The sequence below is a fragment of the Boleophthalmus pectinirostris genome, unplaced genomic scaffold (assembly GCF_026225935.1).
Source record: "Boleophthalmus pectinirostris isolate CB_2022bp ecotype Guang Dong unplaced genomic scaffold, ASM2622593v1 HiC_scaffold_15, whole genome shotgun sequence".
Lineage (NCBI taxonomy): Eukaryota > Metazoa > Chordata > Actinopteri > Gobiiformes > Gobiidae > Boleophthalmus > Boleophthalmus pectinirostris.
Window position 1 is genome coordinate 26,679,372 of NW_026571070.1, and position 17,364 is coordinate 26,696,735.

The window sequence follows — 17,364 nt, forward strand, 5'->3', positions numbered from 1 at the left end:
CAAAAGCAGGAGAGCTGCACTAGGCTAACAGTAGAATTAGATTAACAGAGATGGAGCACTTTTCTGGGCACATGTAAAATCACAGTAAGGGTGCTCTTTGAGGTTTAAGTTCAAAACTTGGTGAAATGTGGCTCTTGCCCATTTTGCCCATTTTGCCACTGCTAAGTAACGGACACATTGCACTATCTTTTAAATCATTTGAACTCACAATATGTTTTCAGGAGGCCAAGTACTAAAGTTAAATACCCTTTGCTATGCTACAAGCACTGGGAAAGGAGACTGGAGGCTTTAAAGAGCTGCTTGTGGCTCTTTAGTCAGTGCTTGCAGACCCCTGTACAGACATTTCTGTCTAATTTTTGAGGTCATTTTTAATAGTTATAATTATAGCCGATATACTCAATATTTTAATTTTGTATATGTGTAAAATGGCGGTTGTGATATACTCCATTTTTGATTGATCTCCCACCTCTAAGTATAAGAAAACCTAATTGCATTGATTCAGTGAGAGTGTATGGAAAATCTAAGTGATGTAACAGTCCATCAATCAAAAACAGATTTCTTTGGGTAAGAAAGATTCATTATACTCAACTCTTGTAGCAATATTTTAAAATGCTGGCTCTAATATTCTGCTATTTTTGCCTTAGATTAGTTTTTGCAAAGCTAGTGACTTGGCTAGTGACTATTTGACTGTGGATATTTGTCTAAACCCCTCAAGACTGGATATTAAGCAAACCAGCACAAAAATTTAATTTTTGAGAAAAACTCATTTATATTATGTTGTTTTACAACAATTAAAAGTGCACTATGTAACATTTCCGGTGTAGGGTGTAGGGTAATAATATTCTTTGTTGCCTAGAATGTTCCACAGTATGGCATTAGAAATGTCTATTTTGCATTTATGAGGGCCTTTCACAAATCTGTCACCTGCTTGTATCCAAAGACAGACAACTTAATACTATACTGTGGAACATTCTAGGCCTAGCTGTAACATCTCTATGGAAACAAGCAGGTGGTTGATCCTTCAATAGAAAAGTTACATAATGCAACTTTCAGTACACATTACATACCCCAAGAGTTCAGTCTTGCAAATGAATCTGAGCTACAGACAATTCTTATCTATTACACAATTATAGAGAATATTGTCTGACATATTTCTGCCACAATTATCCATAATGTAATGAATGTGTGTTGATACATTAAGTGTACAAACATACTTATTTACCCATATTATGCTTCAGTAAAAGGCAAATAAAAACACATCCTCCCTGTATTATGTAACTTACAATAGTCAACAAAGCAGAACAGTGTCACTGTACTGACACAAAATGAGCAAGGACATGATGTATTCTACAAAGAAATGTGAATGTAACTTTACATTATTTTGCTTGTTGAATTCAGTTGAGTCTTTTTTTTTTTTTTTAATAGCAATTGCAATTTCTATATTTTTCAAATACTATAAAGGAAAAACAAAAGGAAAACTATAATTAAGATATCTTGTGTTTACCTAATAGTCTACACCAGTGTTTGCTCAACTTTTTTTTTCTGGGGATCCGTATTTTAAAAGTCACAAACCTTCGGGACCCAAGTCAGTAAAGGTGGATTTGAACATTACTGAACATTAATGAGGATATTTCGTGTGATCGTGTCTCTCTCTGAACAATTAGTATTACTCAATGAAAAACCAGCAATAAAAGGATCCATAAGTCGCCTATTTGGACATTAAATGTAGCCCATTTATTTTTCTTTTCAACATTCAATTGAACCAGCAATATTGGAACACAATAGTCAATGAGATAATTATAAAAAGATTAGAAATTACACAGAACATGTCTTAACATTTCAACATTTGTAATGAGATAAGTGGGCCTGTCTGCGTTTTTGTAGCATGTTTCAGTCCAAGTGCAGGAGGAGATCGCAGCAGCAGCATTCAGTCTGTTTCTGTACTTTGTCTTTGTGAGCACGGAAAATCTCATGTGTCAGAACTGTATATTGCAGACTTACATGTAGATCGTGACAAGCCTGATTCATCAGCCAGTTTCACTTCGTAGAAACCGACGTTAGAATTCATTTGCTTTTTTAATTTAACCAATCGCTGCTATTTGGTCGTGACGTATGTAATGCGCCACTAACTGGGCTAACTGATATATTAAGCTTTTCCCAAATCCCGTAGGAAGAAGGACAATAACGTCTTTCCCCTTGATAAAATTCACCAAACATTCTCTTTGTTCTGGCTTTAAATCCTTGATCTCGGGAATCGTTGACAACACAGAATATATGTCTCTTCGCTGATTGGCTGGTGCTGAACTTGCATTTCCGGGGATTTTTGCAAACCGTCTCATGTATTCTGATTCCTGACCTAGTCGCAGGAGAGAAATGAAATTGCGTGAAGGCACTAGGTGGCGTCAGCCTGGCTAGACCCAAAAACAAACTCTTGCGACCCACCTGAACGTCACGACCCTGTCTTTGGGAAACAGTGATCTACACAATTTTAAAATTCCTAGACTTTTTAGGTCCTATATTATGCAAAATTGACTCTTGAGAGCTTTAAGCCATGTTAGAATGTTGTTACCTCCTTAAAAACATACCCAGAATTGTGTTTTGTTTCATTCACATGTTTCAATAATCCAATATTATTATTTTGTCTACATCTCCAAAGCTCAAAATGCTCTTTTCTACTTTATGATGTCATGAAGTGATAGTTTTCAAATTAACAGCTCCTTGTACCTTTTGTTCAGTAGAAATTGGCATTTACAGGCTTGAAATCATCCAAATGATTCTAGTGAAGCACACAATGAACACAATGAAGCACTTCCTGTATTACTACATGACATCAAAAGATAGAACACAGTGTTTTCAGTTTGAGACAAGAACTCGCCTAAATATGCAGGAATTTGTGCGTAAAAAATGTGTGAACGAAACAAAACACAACTCCCGGTCTGTTTGTGATGAGGAAACAACATTAAAACATAAATCAGAAAACAGTGTAATATAAGACCTTTAAATAACTGTGCGGAGAAGTTGATATTAGAAGATGAAGTCGGGACAAAGATTTAACTCCAATATCAGCAGTGCAATTTTGGACCACAGTCAAAATCTGTAAAAACAACCCAAACATTTAATACCCATTCCTAAGCATCTGCCAAAATTCCACTTTTATTGATTTGAACGTCGAGCGCCGAAGTGATAAGTAGAGACAATTAAACGCCGTAAAATGTATCTAGGCTTATTAAATCTGAGAGCAAGTCATAACGTTGCCGTGGAAATAGTCGGAATATGCTACAGACGAAGGCGCCAGACAGTTTGTTAACTCTCGGGGCGTTTTTGATCTCTCTCGCTTTCCGTAGACGCCTCATTAGCCACTGCCCCGCCGCGGTCCGGACACTCCACGCCAAAGGATCGCGCACGGGGGGGGGGGGGGACGGGAGCATCCATCCCATAATATCGTCCTAATGTCTCCGTGGCGCTCACACACACATACATAAGACAGTGGGGACTTGAGGAAATGCTCTCCTAATTCATGAAGTGGAGAGACGCCGCATTGCAGGCTTCTGAGGCCAGGCAAACACACTGTAAAAATAGACAAAGAAAAGAAGAGAAAGTGTCCAATTTACGGGGAAGAAGTAGCATCTGAGGTTGTTTTTGACCATAATGGAGAGTGTACACAAGGCTGTAGCTGGATATAGAGTGTGTAACAAGTATTGACAAAACAGTAAGGAAACTATAACGTACAATATTAGTATACCTCAAGCTGCGAGCTGGATTGTCAGTTTTTAAACTCACAAAAATCCATTTTATACAACTGATCCGTTAGAGTTCACACATTTTTGGTGCAGAGTGAAAAGCCTATATTTTTTGGCAAAATATACAAACAAACATTTTATTAATACTGTATTTTTCGGACTATAAGGCGTACCAGATTATAAGGTGCAATATCAATAATGCTGAATTCTCATCTATATTCATACATAAGACACACCAGATTATAAGGTGCATTAAGCGAAACAAATGGACAATACTTGAGACTTGAGAATCCACGATCCATTGGCAGATCGCGGTGTAACTCTTCCGGTGTTGCCTCCCTGTCTTGGTGAATGTGGATTATGAATGGGAGGAGGACTCAAATATACATTGAGTAATAATGTGTTTAATGCAGCTTTGTGCACATTTGTTTACATTTTACAGAAACAAAACTTAAAACCACATAGCTAATTTGCATAAACTATAAGCGCTGAAAAAACAGCTCGCTCCTTGTGCGCTGATGTGGTCAGTTTCTGTCGACTTACTCCGCGAGGCTCCTGACTACAGTAGCAGTCAAGCTCCGACAATTCATCAAGCGGTGCGGCTTTGTACCTTACCAAAGTCGTACTAAAACATTTTGACAGATTTTTGAGCGCCGTGTACCAAATCAGTAAGGTCAGTAAGCATAACCAGAATTAATATTTAAGGCACACTGTCAATTTTTGAGAAAATTAAAAGGAGTTTAAGCGTGTCGTATAGTCCTAAAAATACAGGAATTCAATTTTAAATGCAGAGGAGAAATTTCCCTAAGGAGTCAATAAAGTGCATTTCACCCATTTTTCAATACCGCGGGGTCAGCCTGTCAGACGCAGCGAGGACCAATCTCCTTTATCTTGTTTCTAGTCTTGGTCAGGATTGTTTTTGGAGGATTTTAAATATGATGCATGTTTTGGGTTGATGGAGGAAACTGAAATGCTTGAAGGAAACCCAAATAGACATAGGGAGAACATGCAAGCTCCACACAAAATGGCCCATGCAACATGAGACTCGAACCCAGTACCTACTTGTGTGTTATAAACAGTATGTATAAAGCTACGCATTTATTTAGCTAAAATGTTTATGTTATTTTGTTGCTGGGAATTTCAAACATGCAACAGAAAACAAACAAACAACAGAATGAAGACAAAGGTGATCTTTTCACATAATCCTTAAATACATACATGTTCAAAATGGAGTGGGTAGAAGTATAAATATATAGTATACTGTTTAAATATCAAAGAATGTCAGAATAATATTGAGGTTTGATATCCAGTTTGATAATAAACACTAATAGTGTCATATATATTTTGAACAGCAGCAATTCTTTGTGATCAATTTCAAGTTTGTTTTGAAATGTATATTGTTACTAAAAGTAGAGAGAATATGATGGCTTGGGCTGCATTTGATGTTAGAAACCAATGAGACGACATAGACAGCAAGTAGGGATGTAACAAAAATCAAAATATCGTGATATCGTATCATCAGAAGTCTCTTAAAAATATCATGGACAGTCACAATGTATCGAATCTCAAGTCTCTTTGCTCTTTCATTGTTACGGTGCAGCAGTAGCTAAAAAAATAGAGGGAACTACATATACCAGAATTCTTTGCTCTGTTTCAGTCCAATTTACATGATGAAATAACTTATTAAGCACTTTTAAATCGTCACTCTTTGGTGTATGCCAGACCCCAAACCTTATCGAGGCATTTCAAAAGGAACAAGTAGTATATTCACATTTATAAATATCATATCATGAGATGCATATCCTGAAAATATCGTACCAAGAAATTTGGTTATTGTTCTATCCCTACTCTCTTTGATATTTTCACTGCAATAGACCAAAGATTACTTAAACATACTCAGCACACACACCAAAAAATCTCCTTTCGTGTTCTGCTTAAAAAACTGCAAACCCTGTAGTTTAGATTTATACAAACATAGTGCTACTTGGATGTGTAAAGTTTTTGCAAAATTGTTCTTTTGGTGCTCTTCTGTGTTAGCCAGGCTGACGCCACCTAGTGCCTCTGCTCAATTTCATTTCTTTCCAGCGACTAGGTCAGGAATCAAAATACACTAGACGGTTTGTAAGAACCCCGGAAGTTGGAGAAAGCTGTGAATCCATGACGTCAAACTCGAGCGCCTGTCTTGGTCCCTTTTGTGGAACAATACAACGGTAAACAAAGCGGTCGAGATGGATGTAGATGAAGCCAGACAAGATCGAGGATTTAAAGCCAAAACAAAGAGAATGTTTGGTGAATTTTATCAAGGGGAAAGACGTTATTGCCCTTCTTCCTACGGGATTTGGCGCATTACATAAGTCACGACCAAATAGCAGCGACTGGTTAAATAAAAAAAGTACCTGCCTACTGTCAAGCGAATGAATCCTAATGGAACCAGGTCAGATGGTTTCCACAAAATGAAACTGGCTGATGAATGAGGCTACTTCAAGTGTCGGGACCAGTCTGAAATACAAAGTTGAAAAAGCTGAAGCCCTCAAAAATGACAAAATTATTAAAAACCTTTGATACCACATGCCAGATAAAGTTAAAACCCCACCAATGCATTTCAGTTCTTCGGCCTTCATCAGGGCAAAACATATTCTGAAACGTTGTGTTTTTGTCAATTCCTCCGCTTACATTTAAAAAGCTTCCTTTGAACAGAATCCTATTACTAAAACATAAATCGCAAATCTACTCGCAATCGCAGTACTATTAGATAATTTCCCCAAATCTCTCAGCCTTAATGACGGCAACAGATGGCAACATTAAAAGTAGCTACAGCTCATTACTTAAGTTAAGCAGTATAATTACCTTGTTATGTTTTGTTGCGTTCTAGTCCTCTAACACTATTTTACTACATTGCTACAAAAGAAACCTCTGATATAAGACATTCCAAGCAAAAACTCCATTAGTATGAAGGAAAGAACTGCCCTACAAAAGCAATGGCATACCCCGCGCTTCTCAAATTAAAATAGCAATTACCATATAGTGTGCACTTATATTAACTTTCTGTTCGGCATCATCCCAGTATCCAAATGTTGTTTTCTGCGTTGAACAGACTTTCCTCTAATGAACCTTCCCGCTGTAGCTTTCATTAGTGAATATTTCTGTGTTTTTAGATTTTGTTTCATTATTTATTTTGGGAGGTGGTGGGGTTTACATGTTTCCAGTGCTCCAAATAAGAGAAAAAGAAGAAATTGCTAAGTTGCTGGTGGATACACTTGAAGGGCTGACAATTCCGCTGGGAGGGTGCAGTGCTTTGATGTAAAGTTTCCTGGGGTTCCTTAAAAGCTGCAATTTGGGGTTAGAAAGGGCTAATTAATAATATGGGAATAAGCAAGTTTTGAAATCAGATTCTGTGATTTGAGGAAGATAAAGTCTGCTATTCTTATTTTAGATATATTTGTTGTTTGTTTTGATTTTTATAATGGTTCTCTTCCTCATTCAGTCAACATTTAGATTATGTATATAGTGCCCCATGTTGAAAAAAATGTGGAACGTGAGGTAATTTTCTGATCTGGTACTGGTCTCCATCTACTGGCAGCAGAGAGAATAACCATGGGGAAAACAATGAAATGAGGTAATGAGGAACATGTCCGGACAGTTTAATGTTGCACACAATAGTAATAAATGCAGTTTGAGAGCTGAAATGCTTAAGTAAGTAAGTAAGTAAGTCTTTATTTATGTAACGCTTTTCACAGATATATGTCACAAAAACACTTTACAGAGCATTTTATAGATTCATTATTCTTTTTCTCCACACCCGGTGGTGGTAAGGTACTATTGTAGCCACAGCTGCCCTGGGGCAGACTGACGGAAGCGCGGCTGCCATGCCAATCGGCGCCATCGATCCCTCCGACCACCACCATCACTCACACACACAGCACTTTCATATTAGGCAATGTGGGTGAAGTGTCTTGCCTAAGGACACAACGGCAGTGTTCTCCCATCCAAGTACTAACCAGGCCCGGCCTTGCTTAGCTTCTGAGATCTGACGGGATCAGGCTTTGACAAGCCGGTATGGCCCCAAATGAAAGCAAATAAAGGGATGATTTATGGACTTAAAACTGTGTAGGGTTTCTATATGTGAAATTACAATCCTGGGAAATTTTAAATTGCATCTTTGGTGACTGTTCATAAGGAAAAACCTCACATTAGCATTCGTTCGCTCCACGGTAGGCAAGTACGTTTTTATTCAACCAATCGCTGCTATTTAGTCGTAACATATGTAATTCGCCAAATCATGAAGGAAGAAGGGCAATAACGTCTTTCCTCTTGATAAAATTCATCAAACATTCTCTTTGTTGTGGCTTCAAATCCTCGATCTCGGGAATCGTTGCCAACACAGAATGTATGTCTTCGTCTACATTCATCTCTTGAGTTTGACATCATGGCTTCACAGCTCTTCGCTGATTGGCCGGTGCGTGGTCTACAACTTCCGGGATTGTTGCAAATCGTCAAGTGTATTCCAATTCCTGACCTAGTTGTTGGAGAGAAATTAAATTGAGCAGAGGCACTAGTTCAAGGTGCGTTGTGTAACCTTTCTAGTGGAGAAACCGTCAAATGCTTTTCCGCTTTTTTCACAGTATGGAATTAAACATTTCTATCGCCATGGAGACTAAACCAGACCATGTTACAGGTCAAATCATTAACTTGGTCCGCTCACAGTCAGCATGCATTATTATTAGATATTTTTTCAGCAGTAGAAACCTCCTGTAATTGATTAAATGTAAGGTAGTACATACATTCCAAGCAGAGCAGTGACATATCCATAGAAAAAAGCAGGTGACAGACCCTCAACCAAAAAGTTACATAGCAAATCTTTAATGAAATCAGCGCAAATGAGTAAACTACTGTATGTTATAACATGTTAAAAGCTTGAATAAGTTAAGTTTGTATAATATGTGTTCTTTAAGTAATCGTGCATGTTAAACTACCTTCAGTCAGAACTGAACCTGAATCTCCAGAATTCATTCATTTGGTAAAGATTGGTTGCAGATGCTGGGTTAGATAGTGACAATTCAGATTCAGATTTTTTTTTTTTTTTTTCTGGTTTTAGTTCTAGGATCTGGTTAAACTCATGTAGAATCAATTTTGGGACCAAAATGGCAAATGAAAACAACAGCTTAACCATCATGTCCAGAAATTCAGTTTGTCGTTTCGCAGCTTGGATGAGCCGTGAAAGTATTCGACTAAATAAACTTTTGTCCAGTTGACAAATTAAATTTCTCCTTTTGTTATTAAGAATAAATAAGCATTAGAACTGCTATCTATAAAAAGATATATTTGATTTGAAAATGAATCTAGAATCTGGGGGCTGAGATAGGTTTATAAAAATGTACTTTTATGCATACCATGTTACACCATAGTGAAAAAAAATCCTCTTAGCATAATGTATTGGCTTAAAAGCACCAGGATGGTTGGGTAGAGCATTTGATGGAGTCTGTCTGAGCTCTGGTGTCCATAGTGGAATGAGTGCTAATATGAGTCTAGCTGAGCATGTGGTTAAACGAGTGTAAAATGAAGGTGACATTTGTGTGCTGCTTGTTACGAGCGTTAGCACAGATCACCAGGCATGTTCTGTTTGCATTACATTTGACATTTGCAAATGAGTGCACATTCAGGTCCGGGCAGCTTCTCATGCAATATGTCTCAATGCAAAGAGGAGGAGATGTTAAGAGAAAACAGCAGCAGTCCTTGAAAGGCTCTATCAGACTCTTTAGAATGAATAAGGTTTAGCTATCAGTTTAAAGCTGACCTGTTATGCACTATCGACTTTACAGAGCTTTTAACCATGCTATAGATGTTTCCCTTCTCATTTACCCTCTCAAAGATCTATTTGGAGCGATTCATTCACATCGCTCTTGTGGCTACCCGGCTCACACACTGAGCAGTTTTTGTTTTTGACCCTTTTTAACACATATTGGAATTTTAACCAAATAAGAAAAGCAGCTCAAAGGACACAAGTAAGGGACTGTTGGATTGCGTGAAATGAACTTTAATTTTAGACCCCGCAAAAGACCTTCCAGAGGAAATACATGAAGGGAATCTTTAATCGCTTATTTCTAGACGCTTATTGCTGATCACTCCTGTTTTTACTGCCACGGCCACACGCCCACTGCTCTGTATTTACCTCGTTCTCCAATTTTATTTTCGTAATCGGTGAGACATGGAGGTTTCAGCAGTGTTACAAGGTCATTTTTGTACAAATGAAAAAAAAATCTGTTACTTGCTAGAGTGATGTGCACCTATCCACTGGAGGTGCAGACAATGTCATTCTTTTATCGTTTTAGATTAATATTGGGATTTAAAATGCACAAATTATAACATAATGATCCTACATAATAATACAATGTTTATTTATTTTTAATCCACTCAGCTCTTTTTAAAAAATAATTTCTACCCAGATTTGTATAAACTTTGACTCTACTAATGAATGTTATCCCAACACTTCATTAGCACTAGGCCCAGTTGTCTTGCAGTGAACTTTAACTAATTGACTATCCTCTACTTAGTTTCTCACTTAATGTGTATCAGTATTTAGTGCTTTTTGAAAACACAGTTTGTTCTCCCCATTGTCTTTATATTACACCCTTGCCACTGGAGCACGAGCCAAATCTCAGCACTATCTGTCGATTTCCCCATAATGCTTTGTTGACTTTTACCTCTTTTGGAACGCGAACCTTTTGATGAATAGCTTGCATCACTCTCAGTGCATTTTCTGAAATTAAAGCCCCTGTAGCCCATTTTGTCCCAAAGTGTGTCTTGCTCCAGTATAGATATATTGTATAAGCTGCTCTTGAGGTCAAAATAAGTCCTCTGTGTACTGCCTGCATCTAATTAGAAAGCACTTTAAAGGTCCTATATTACAAATTGCCAAAGTGGCTCCTGTGAACTTTAAGTCATAAAATGTTATAATGTTGTTACCTCCTCAAAAACATACTTGGAGTGGTATTTTATTTCATTCACACATGTTTGAGTAACCCTTCTGTCTACAGCTCTAAAGCTCAGAATGTTCTGTTCCACCTTGTAATGTCATGAAGCTAGTTAGTTTTGAAGGTAACAGCTACAGTGATCCATCCTTTATCGCGGGGATTACGTTCTAAAAATAAACCCTGATAGGTGAAATCCACGAAGTAGTCAACTTTATATTTTACAACACTTTTGCTCTGCATACGCCACGGACTGAACCAAGACTAAACCAGAACTAACCCAGGACTAACCTAGGACTGACTCCAGGACTGAAGAGGAGGACTAAACCAGGACTGAACTAGGATAAAAAAATTTGTAAACCAGGACTGAAACAGGACTCACTGTCAGGACGGGCTCGGAGGTGACCGCAAGAGAAAGGAGCGATGGAGAGCTCTGCACCTCGTGAAGGTAAGCGCGGCAATTGCTTGATCGCGCTTTGTGGACACCCTGCTCGAGGTTCTCTCTCTTAAATCCAAGATTAGTCCTGGATTAGACCTAGTTTAGTCCTGACCCACCCGTGTGTAATTACTACCTGCCCATAATACACTTTCATACGCTGCAAAATTGCACTAAAAAATCCACGAAACAGCGAGACCATGAAAGGTGAACCTCGATATAGCGAGGGACGACTGTACATCTTTTAAATTTTTTTCAATACAGATGGCCAAATCCAGGCCTGAAATCATCCAAATGATTCTAGTGAAGGCGTATGGAGTTTAAAAACACAGTGGATGTTGAATCTGTTTCAGAGAAGAACTAAATATGCAGTGTTTGCGCTTTTAACTTGTGTGAATATGACAAACCACAACTCTAGGCATGTTTTTGATGAGGAAACAACATTATAAAATAGATCAGAAAACAGCGCAATATGGGCCCTTTAAGGTCCGATAATCAGGAAGTGCAGTTAGCATGCTAGTTATTGTTAACTTAACTTAACCATTACAGCAAAACTCTACCCTGGTCTTTAAGAGCTGTGAAAAGCGCTTATAAACTCATAGTGATGAATAATTTGGATGCTCAGAATACATAAGGAAAGTGAAAGAATAACTTTACTGATAAAAAAAAGAAAAAAAAAAAAAATGCACATTTAAAGTGAATTTGTTCTGTTTTTCATATTATTAAAACAGTAAAAATCAGGTACAATGCCGATACCCCATAATAATGCTTACATGTGAGAACTGTTCAACCTAAATACTAGTATATATAACAATTCTGTCTATCTCCCTGCATAATGCGCTGTAAGTGTGGGCCAGGCCTACACACTACCGTTTTGGGAAATTGCTTATTCAAGCTTTAAGCATTAAAGTGGCCTCAAAGCGTAGATAAAATCCACATTGGTATTCTCTCAGGAGCACAATGGCTGCTTTATTAACCTGTCACACGGGCGCACAGTCTTGGATGTGTTTTGGGTCGGCTTTGGGCGACCGCCAGCTGCTCTGCTTTCTGCTGGCCATCGCACTGACCACCACTGATTAGACTTGGCCATCCCTCCATCCACGGAGAAGGTGATTGGATCTATGGAGACGCAACATTACAGGCCAAATTCAATAGTGGTTATAGTGGGGAAACAGGAAGATGGAGTCTCTGGTGTGGGTTCCAAATTTGGTTCAAAGGGGTTGTGTTATGTCTTATGATGGGTTTTTGAGTTGGTATTTTAGAAGTTAAAGCTACAGGCAGTGATGGGAAGAGTACTTTGAATAGGTTTTAATACTGTTTGTTTTAATAAAAATACTGAATACCTGGATTAACATGTGTTTTGTTAAGTATTCTTATGCATGATCCAATAAGAGTACGATCTTCTCAATACTTTCACACAGAGTCGCACATAAATTAGAGTGAAGACGAGGGATGTAACAATAACCGAAGTATCGTGATATCATATCATCAAAATTTTTACAATAATGTTGTGGACCATCACAATATCTCGAATTACAAGTGTCTTTGCTTAAGTTAAGAGTTATAGTGCAGCAATAGCTCAAAAAAGACAAAGGGAACTACATAGACCATGATTCATTGCTCCATTTCAGTGTAGACTACAAGAAGAAATAGTCTTAATCTTAGTTCTTTGGATTAAGTCTTGTCAAGGCATTTTAACAGGAAAAACAGTTAACAGATTTGTTAGCCTCCACAAAATATTGCAATAAATATTGTACCATAAGATATATATCGTGAAAATATCGTACTGAGAGATTTGGATATCGTTACATCTGTAATCGTGAGCCTCCCACCATATCGTGAGCTTACCCACGATGTCGCAATAAATATCGTATCTTGAGGTTCATACCGTGATGATATCGTATCGTGAGACTTGGATATTGTTACACCCCTAGTGAAGACTGAACTTTTTGTTTGTTAAATATTTCCTATCACTAATTAGAGAAAGAAAAATCACACATGCGCATGCTATAAATGTGATGTTTCTTCTCACTAATATTGTGCAGTGTGAAGCCTAAATTACTTCATCAAATAACGTGATGTATTCCTATGATGAAAAGTAACTGTATTCTGGATACCAACAAATGAAAGAGTAACTGTCGCAGAATACAGGTACACAAAGTATTCTCAGTACACACACTACCTGTCAAAAGTTTTAGAACACCCTAATTTTTCCAGTTATTTATTGTAATTCAAGTCGTGCAAGTCCAATGAAGAGCTTGAAAAGGTAAGTACTGAACAGCCAGAGGTTAAAAAAAGATAAAAGATACAAAACACAAGTCCAAGCTCTGCCAAAACTACTTCAGGAAAAAAGAACAAGATGGTAAAGCCTGAAAACATGGAGTGTCCAGCACAGACTCCAGACTTAAACCCCATCGAGCTGGTTTAGAAGGAACTGGACACAAGAGTGAAAGTCAAACAACAAGTGCCACACATTTATGGGAACTTCTGCAACAGACTTGGGAAGAACTTTCTGAAGAATATTTGATTTCTATTGTAAAAAGAATGAGCCACGAGTCTGTTATATCTGCCAAAGGTGGGTACAGTGGTGTCAAAATTGCACTTTTTAAATGTTTCTGCTCGCCCTTATATACTGCGCAGCTTTGGCGCAACTACAAGAAAAAGAGTTTGCAGAGTTTGACAGTGGCCTATAGCGACTTTTTGAGAATATTACTGAAAGTGTTGAGGTTCCGTAGTATTTATTCTTTTATATGTAGAGCAATGAATCTGAGCAATCATATCATTTAAGCTCTAGTGTGTCAGATTCACCTCTTAGCTGTGGAGACACTGACGGTCTTGTCTTGTCTGTACACATTATAACTGCATTATAAGTGCACTGTTACATTTTTTTTTTATACTATGAACCAGATATTATGTGTTCTTAATAAAGAGTCATTCTGAGTTTCATGAATCAAAAGTTTAGAATACATTTTGGTCAACAGTAAACAGCAAACCCTGAAAAAAATTGAAAAAAGTTTAGTGTTCTAAAACTTTTGACTGGTACTGTATATTTAGTCACTTCCCAAGACTTGCTATAGGGAACCTGCTTCGAAAATAGAGAAAAATGGAAGTCCTTTTTTTTTTAAATTGTCTCAATAGTTCTGAGCTCTCAAAAACCTTAAAGCACTATGGATACTTTAAAGTGGAACTAAACACCACATCTACTTTTTTGCAACTAAACTGTGTTCATGGGGTGTAGTAACATTGCCGAACAATGGCTCGGAACAGTGAACAATTTTGGCGCAAAGTAGGTACATTTGCAGCTTTGTATTGAAAATCAGTCAAAAATTGAGTCGTCGCTGCAATTTCAAGTACTTGGTGACATCACGCAGGTACTGATTACAACCAGGAGTTTCGGATTTCAAACTGCATGGGTGGAGTTTGAAGTGTGGATACCCGTTAGACCAATCAAACTGCCAATCAAAACTGTCCTTTTAAATGAGTTGCCTTTAAAGGTGACTTTTAGGCACCTGAAATAGTCCAAATTTCTCTCGATATATTTTCACGATATGCATCTCGCGGTACAATATTTATTGCGATATTTTGCGGAAGCTAACAAAACTACTACTTTTCTGTCATAATCCAAATAATTAAGATTTAAAAGTGCTTAATAACTGTTGTTTTATCATGTAGATTGGACTAAAACAGAGCAAAGGATCATGGTCTATGTAGTTCTGTCTGTTTTTAAACTGTTGCTGCACCGTAACAATGAATTTAAGGAAAGAAACTCTTAATTCGGTATATTGTGATGGCCCTCGATATTATTGTGAGACTTTTGGCGGTACAGTATCACGATATTTCAGTTGCTGTTACATCCCTAGCTTACCTTACTTTGCATTTATTCACTTACAGTAGTTTATATCTTATTCCATTGAAAAACCTGCATTCTTACGGCGAGCAGGGTCAACTTTCCACAGACCTGACCTGTAACTTATCACGGTTGCTTCACCTGCTTGTCTTCTTCACGAATATAGACCTAGAAGTTTAATTCCGTACTGCGAAACATTCCACGCAAAGCATCAATATCTCTATCAGAAAAGTTACACAGAGCAACTCAAACTAATGAAATATTGTAGTCCGGTGAAAGTACGAATGTAATGGAACAGACTGAGCACCGGCTTAAAGAGAATATTTAATAACAGTTCATAATAGATACTTAGGTGTTCAATGGCTCAATAATAGCTACTTACTTTGAACATTGCTTTTTATTGCATATAATGTGACCCTGAGTAACTGAGTGTTCAAGAGGGTTATCAAACTGAATGTTTCTGAACCAAGTGCACTGGGTTTGAAGTTATTTATACCTCGCAGCTGATCGTCAACAATCTTTGGGGATGTGACGCTAACTGTAAGCACTGCTCTGACTGAAGCGACACGTGTTTTTGTCGAAAATCAAACCGCTAAACCACGACCGTGAACACTTGTTATCACAGACTCCTGAAAATGTATTCCATTTTGTACTTTTTCAGACAAGCTATGAACTTTTTTGGGTGCCTAATGTATGCATCGTGTCACCATGGTAACTGAGGATCATTCCAGCTTAAAAATATAGAAATACACCCCCACCGTGATGTCTAGTTTCTTCAAAGTATCAATATATTCTAGCATTGCACGAAGTATCCCTTATTTATTTTTACAATTCATTGACCACAGTGTATTTGTATGATATGATTCAATGATTTTAGTAGTGATTGTATACTTGTGTGTGCAGTTGTATTGTATTGTGAGCAGAGTCAGACACAGTGCTATTGTCTTGTCTAAACACATTAGGAGCCTTGGAGAGAGGATGACGTCTGGACTCTGCGGCGTCCACTCCAGCTAACTGCCCCAGCCACTTAATCACAGTTAGCTCATAGGAAATGAATATCTAGATACATAAGTCAAATGGATGAAGACAAAAATCATAACTGCGGAAAGAAAACATAACTGAAAATAGTATTACGGTAATGCGAGTGTTTATTTTACAACGGAACTGCAAGACTGACTTTTCAAGCTTTCAGGTCATTTGAAGCAATAGTATGTACATTTTTAGGCAAAATATAGACAAAATTAAAAGCACGTTTTTTCATTTGAGTGTGTTTTTTTGACAAACAGCCTTTTTACTGTGAGCAGGCTTGCATCTCCACAGACTTAACTTAATAAGGGATTCTTCCTAGCCAGACTGGCTCCACCTAGTGCTTCCACTCAATTTCATTTCTCTCCAGCCACTAGGTCAGGAATCAAAATACAATAGACGGTTCGCAAAAACCCCAGAAGTACGAGGCCGGGCACCAGCCAATCAGCAAAGAGCCATACATTCTGTGTTGGCGACGATTCCCAAGATCGAGGATTTAAAGCCGGAATAAAGAGAATGTTCGGTGAATTTTATCAAGGGGAAAGACGTTATTGCCCTTCTTCCTACAGTCTTCTTCTCCAGTTACCTCTGTTAGCAGCGCATTACATACATCACGACAAAATTGCAGCTGTTGGGTAAATGAAAAACAGTACCCACCTACTGTCGAGCAAACGAAATCTAACACTGCGAGGTCAGGCAGTTTCTACAAAGTGAAACTGGCTGAACTTCTTATTGCTTGTTTCTATAGAAATGTTGATCCTTACTATATCTGTACTATAATCTTCCATAGAGTGTCATAAAATAAATCTCCATGGAATTAAATCTCCATGGAAAATGTCCTGAAGTTTCTATTTCCATGGAATCACGCAGGTGACACATGCCACCTCCAGAAAGTTAGTTAAAGTTGTATCCTGTGTCAAGAAAGTGTCTAATTTGTCAATATTATGTCTTTCTCCCTTTTGTGAGTTCTCATTTTATCCTATGTCTTGATATTTTTTGCCAGTAATCCACAGAGATGCACTGATTTGATACTGAAAAATTTGCTTTAATCGGATAGCTTCCAAATACTGATTCAGATGTTATCTTAGAGAATATAAATCGATGTGGCCCAGAAACTTGTAGTCGGCCCAGAAAGTGGCATTTGAAATAGTATTTATATAAAATTGTTCAGTAGTTATTGGTAGGGTAAATGACAGCTTTTTAAAAACCCTTTTGGATACATTTTGAGTTATTTTAGTTATTTAGAATTGATGACAGCTCATGTTTCGAGGTATTCTGTTTTCAAACTCACTGCTACTTCCTGTATTTTCCAACTGCATTTCTTCACAAACTTCCACTTCATGTTGC

At 37.7% G+C, this 17,364-nt stretch overlaps 1 protein-coding gene across 2 annotated transcripts in view; it reads left to right on the top strand.

The window, feature by feature from the left end:
• Positions 1 to 17,364, top strand: part of cdh7a (cadherin 7a) — a 406,174-nt gene that overhangs the window by 188,293 nt on the left and 200,517 nt on the right. The gene's annotated exons all lie outside the window — the stretch shown is intronic.